The sequence below is a fragment of the Artibeus jamaicensis genome, unplaced genomic scaffold (genome assembly GCF_021234435.1).
Source record: "Artibeus jamaicensis isolate MK-2021 breed Jamaican fruit bat unplaced genomic scaffold, CSHL_Jam_final contig_585, whole genome shotgun sequence".
Lineage (NCBI taxonomy): Eukaryota > Metazoa > Chordata > Mammalia > Chiroptera > Phyllostomidae > Artibeus > Artibeus jamaicensis.
This window is the reverse complement of record NW_026521894.1, coordinates 3,648,472-3,654,462: the sequence shown is the minus strand read 5'-3', so window position 1 is coordinate 3,654,462 and position 5,991 is coordinate 3,648,472. Positions and strand designations below refer to the sequence as shown.

Below are 5,991 nucleotides of genomic sequence, written 5' to 3'. Positions count from 1 at the left end.
ACAGTTATGCACAAGACATGCAATATTGGATTTATACATTGGATCCCAGGATGTAATTAATTGAAGAAAAAAAGTTGGACTAGGCACATTGGGTAAAGGAACCACAAGTTATATAACACACTGTGAGCAGGAATGTAGTCTGAAGGGCAACAGCGGTGTGTGCCGCATTGGCAGTGGTGCCTTTGAGGAGGTGGAACTATTTCACACTAACCAGTTTAGGGTACTATCCCTAAGCTAAGTATCCAGTATCAGGATAGAGATTCAGGGTTTTACGAACCATTAGTATTTTTGTCTTCAGGTAATTGATATTTTTAGTCACAAATTGGAGAAAAGGGATGACATGCATGATCTCCAACTAAACTCCTGTTGTAGCCTAGACAGGGAAGTGGTCTGACATTAGAAGACTTTACAACTGCAGCTCTTCCTGAATCCCCCCAAGTGTGTCTGTGCTCTTCTTCAAATGGGCTTCTTCCGCAGGTGTCAGAGTCACCTTCACAACATCTGAGATTCCATTCTGCCCCAAGATACGAGGAATACTAAGGAAGGCATCTTCTCGTATTCCATAGAGGCCCTTGATCATGGTGGAAATTGGATGCACCCACCTAAGATTTTTCATTATAGTTTCTGCTACATCTGCCACAGGTAGTCCAATGGCCCAGGTTGTGTAGCCTTTTGGTTCAGTCACCTCATAAGCATTATCAACCACCTGTTTGTGAACTTTTTTCCACTGTTCCTTATCTGCATCAGTGCCTAGATTAGGATTCAGGGTCTTCAGGGAGACCAGGGAGACACTGGCAACATTCACTATACTCCACATAGGCCCTCTAGAGCAGCATTCCTCAACCTTTTTGGCACCATAGACTGGTTTCACGGAAGACGGGTAGGGGGTGGGCTCAGTTGAGCTCCACTCCCCAGCTGTGGATGGTGGGGTTGGGGGAGGACAGAAAACGGAGCTCAGGTGAGCTTTGCTTGCAGCTTGGTTCTTAATAGGCCATGGCCTTGGGGTTGGGGACCCCTGCACTAGTGTCTCCATGTTCCTCAAGGACCCACCCATGACATCTTAATGGGTGAACTCCCAGCCTTTACCCCTCTAGGTAATGGAACCAGGCTGAATCCAGATGGCAACCACTTCCAATCATATGGTTTTTGGGAAAGGTGCTTATCTTCCCAAGCCACATAGGTAAAGACATCCCCTGGATTAGAAATAATAAGCAATTTGCAGTTGGGACTATATTTTACAACATCAGGAATGATGAACTTAAAGATGTTCATGTTACTTTGGACCAAATTAAGATGGCTTTCTCCCTCTCGTTGACATGCCCCCATTGTGAAAATAACCAGCTTGGAGTCTGCGGTCACACTGTAGTCTTTGTCAGAGACAATTTTTGGTGTTCTAAGGAAAAGGTTGCCATGTTGGAGATCTATCATCTCTCCCTTTAATTTGTCTTCCATGACATCAAGAGCAAGTTCATCTACCAAGCCCATTAAGACTGATGGCATAGGACATGCCAATAGCACCAACCCCAATGACTGTAATCTTATTCTTGGGGCTTTGTTTTTCCTTAAGGAGCTGATCCTTGAGCATTGCCATATTGGTCTTAGAACCAAAAGGAGTCGGTTTGCACCATGGGTAGGTGTTGGTGGCCCAGGGTGCTGGACCTGGACCTGACGGCTTGCTGCTTGGGTATCCCTAAGAAATATTTGCCTAGCCCAAGTTGACAAAGACTTTCTTCAATGTTTTTATGTAACAGTTTTAGGTTTTGCATCTAGTTCTATGATCCATTTTGAGTTATTTCTTTACATGATATAAGAAAAGGAATAAAGATGTTTTTTAAAAAACTATTGATGTCCAATTTTTCCAGCACCATTTGTGGGAAAGACATGTACAATATAAAAACATTACATGGCCTTATGACGTTGAAAATAAATTGCCCAGATACATGTGGCTCAGTTCCTGAATTCTCTGTTCTGTTCCCTTGATCTAGAATCTATAAGGAGAGATGTGCTGGTAAACGTTTAAGAACTGGCTATGTGGGAAAGGGTGGAAGTTGGGAGTGGAGTCTTGATTTGTGGTGTTTCCTGAATTTTGCTTTTTAAGTACTCTCACAGTAGACAATTTCAAGCAACTAATTTGACATCGACCACCTTGTAACACTGCTGAAAATCTAACACTTGGCTCCCATGAGCTGGTACAAGTGGCCTCTGGCACTGTGGCTCTCCTGCGTTCCAGCACCACTCTGCCTTGACCACTGTGGCTTTATAGTACATCTTGAAATCAGGTAGCATGATTCCTCAAGCTATGTTATTCTTCAGGAGTATTTTGTCTACTCCAGTTCATTTGTCTTTCTATAAAAATTTTAGAGTATTGATTTCCAAAAAAATTCTTGCAGAGATTTTGATTAAAATTGTGTTGAGTATGTAGCTCATTGTAGGGAAAATTGGTATCTTTACTACACAGAGTCTTGAAATCTATAAACAATACATGTATTTATTTACATTTTTAAGATTAATTTCATCAGTGTTTTTTAATTTTCAGGATACTGATTCTGCACATATTTTGTTAGTTTTATACTTAAATGTTTCCTGGTTTTTGAGTGCCATTATCAATGCATTGTTTATAAGTTTAAATTTCTGATTGCTCATTGCTAGTAACTACAAATAACTACAAATACAATGGCATTTTTATATTGACTTTGTATTGTGACTTTTCTAAACTCAGTTATATTGATTGCAGTAATTTTTTAAATGTTTTTTTTGGGATTTTCTACATTGACAATTGTGTTGTCTAAAGATGGAAACAATTTATGCTGCCTTTCCAAATCCACATTCATTCATTCATTGCACTGGTCAGAACTTTCAGTGTGATGATGAATAGAAATAGTGTAAGTGGACATCATTGCTTTGTTCCCATTTTGGGGAAAACACACTCAGTCTTTGACCATTCAGTAGAATATTAGCTGAAGGTTTTCTGCAGTTGTCCTTTGTCAGGCTGGCAAAATTGCTTTTATTTCTAGTTGACTGAGTGGGTGTTGAAATTTTTAAATGCTTTTTTCTCCTTTTATTGAGATGATTATAAGGTATTTGTTGTGGGTTGAATTGTATTCCCCCAAAATATATGTTGAAGTTCCAACCCTCTGTTTCTGTGCATGTGACCTGACTGGAAAACAGGGTCATTGCAGGTGTAAACAACTTCAGATGAGGTCATATTGGATTAGGGTAGAACAGAATCCAATGAACAGCGTCCTTCTAAGGAGGGATGTGAAGACTCAGAGGATAATCTGTTCTAAGACTCTCTTCTAGATTCCTGGCTGGTAGATGCCTCAGTCCAATCTCTGCCTCCATCTTCACATGGTCTTGCTGTATGTCTGTCTCAAATACCAGTCATAGATTTATGGCTCAACTTCAAGATGATTTTATCTTGAGATCCTTAAGTTAATTGTATGTGCAAATACTCTATTTTCAAATAAGATCACATTCACAGTACCAGAATTAGGACTTGAATACATCTTTTTTGTGACCATTATTCAACCCACTACATATATCAAATAAATTTACATACTTATGTGCTTAAATTCTATCTCTCTACAACCAGTACGTAATTTCCACAAGGACAGAGAATTTTGTCTGTGTCCACTGTTCTTTTTTAGTACCTAGAATAGTGCCAGGCACATAATAGGTGTTCAATAAATCTTCTTTGAATGAATAAACACATCTTACTTCTTGTTTCAGCATCATACACGGCTGTGTACCTCTTCTATTCCCAAACTGCTCTTCCTTGGTTTCTAAGCCCCCACCTTCTTTGTTTCCCCTTTGCCTTCTCTGATTGTTCCTTCTCAGTCCCCATTGTTGGGGCCTCATCCTTTCTCTAACCTCTGACTAGTGTGCACCTGATCTTCTTTCTTAGCCCTCTGTTTTCTCCCAAGACAGCTCACCTGCCTCTGTGATTAATCACTTTTGAGATGCAGGTGACTCGCTTTTCTACATTTTCACCCAGCCTTTTTTCTGAACCACACTTTCATTTCCCCATTTTTTCTGAATCTTCCTTATAATTAACATACCTGATACTCTGACACATTGTCTTTTTCCTTTAAATCTGCCTTTCCTCCTTCCAGGATTCAGTACTGCCATCCTCCCAGTCACCACAGCCAGCAACCTGGAATCATCCTTAACTCTCCTACATCCTATCACTCATCAGGTCCTGTCAGTTTCCCCTCTTAATATCTCTTGGATCTGTCCACCTCCCCCCATCTCCACTGCCACAGTTAAGCCATTGCCATTTTCTTCCCATCTTTTTGCTTCTTTCCAAAATGCAAATGGCCCTGCAACGTCTCATCATGATGCCCCTGGTGCAGTGATTTTTAGCTGGTATGCTGCAAGAGGCACACCGGTGTGCTACAGAAATTTTTAAAACATGCAATTCCTGACTATTTAGTCAAAGGCTCACCTTTTCCCCCTTATATTATTAAAAAAAAAAACCCAAAAAGAAAAGAAAAGATAACAGCCAACGCTATAATAGCTGTCCAGTGTGAAGGAATCAAAATTATACCTGCTTTTCAGAGTGGCAAAAAATAAAAGTAAATTTTGTTATGCCTTAGAATTTTAGTAATTAGTTTGTATGCTGTGAGATTAAAAAATGTTGAGAATTGCTGACTTAGTGACTCAGCATTGCCTACAGTCAAAACTGATCCTTTCCCTCCTGAGGCCATCTCCTGAGGGTCTTGTGTGGTCCATCTCTTGTGGGCCTTCCACACTGACCTGGAAGTTCCCTGAGTTCACCAACTTCATGGGCTAGGCCAGATGCCAGGGCAGCACAGAGCCCCATCGGAGGACCTCCTGGTGTCTCCGTCTCCACTGCCTTTCTGCTCCACAGTCCCTGGACCCTAGAAAAACTGCAGAAAAGTTGTTTGGGCAGAAAACGTTATGGAAAGAAATTTAACATTCAGAGGAGGAGGAGCTGTCTCTAAGAGAGATTTTGGGTTCCATTGTACTTGCAGATTGTGGCAGTTTCTTGGAGAACTTCCATTCTGTCTCTGGTTTTTGGCATTAATTGTTGGGATCGATGCTGCAGCAATTACATTCAATACAATGTTTACTGCAGCCACTGCATATCCAAGGCTTAAGTGTTGCTCAGTGTCACTTTCATGCTCCCCAGTGTATGGCATGTAATTATAACTGGTTCACTACTTTCTTTGTTGAGGAAGCAGATGCTTTTAGCCTGAACAAAAGAACAAAAGTGCGTTTTCTCTAACCTTACAAGAGCACTCATTTCTGGAGGGATCCTGCAATGGACACAGGCTGTGGATCATGGACAGAACTGTCTGCTGGGAGCTCTGCCAGCGTCTCCTAAAATGTGCAGAACCCTTTGACTCTTCCTCCTTGCCAGGTGGGGGAGGGCTTCTGGGAGCCGGAGAACAAATCCAGAGGCAAAGAGAGATGGAAGAACTGAAGGCCAGTGACCATCAGTGCAGTTATGAAATGGGTATTATCACGTATTAGAAGCGCGACTTGAAGAAAGAACAGTCAGTCGGCTGGAAGTCACATAGCTTTGGGTTTGTATTTAACTGTGTGACTTCAAATAAGTCACTTTTATCATCTGTCAAGTGGGAATAACAAATCATGCCTGACCTACCTCAGTTAAATTCAATTCCAAACTATTAATTGACCGCCTGCCATATTCCAGGCACTAGAGTGTATAGCAGTGCACACATTAGACCTGCATCCTGTCTTCGGGGAGCTTACAGCCTGGAGCAGCAGTTGACAGACTGACTTAAAGGCCAGATCTGGTCTGTGGCCTGTTTTTGGACAACCTGTCAGCTTAGAATGGATTTCACGTTTTTAAAGGGTTGTTAAAAAAGAGAGAGAAAAGAAAAATAGAATATACAACAGAATGTGATATGGCCTGTAAAGCCTAAGGTATTTATCTGATTCTTTATAGAAAGATTTTTGTTGACCCCTGGCCTAGAGCTGTTCAGTGACAGTCACCGGCCATGT

At 41.2% G+C, this 5,991-nt stretch overlaps 1 pseudogene; it reads right to left on the bottom strand.

Annotated features, from left to right (window-relative positions):
- Window positions 1–406: 406 nt before the first annotated feature.
- LOC119058002 (L-lactate dehydrogenase A chain-like) lies at window positions 407–1,591 on the bottom strand (annotated as a pseudogene).
- Between the last annotated feature and the right edge of the window lie 4,400 nt (window positions 1,592–5,991).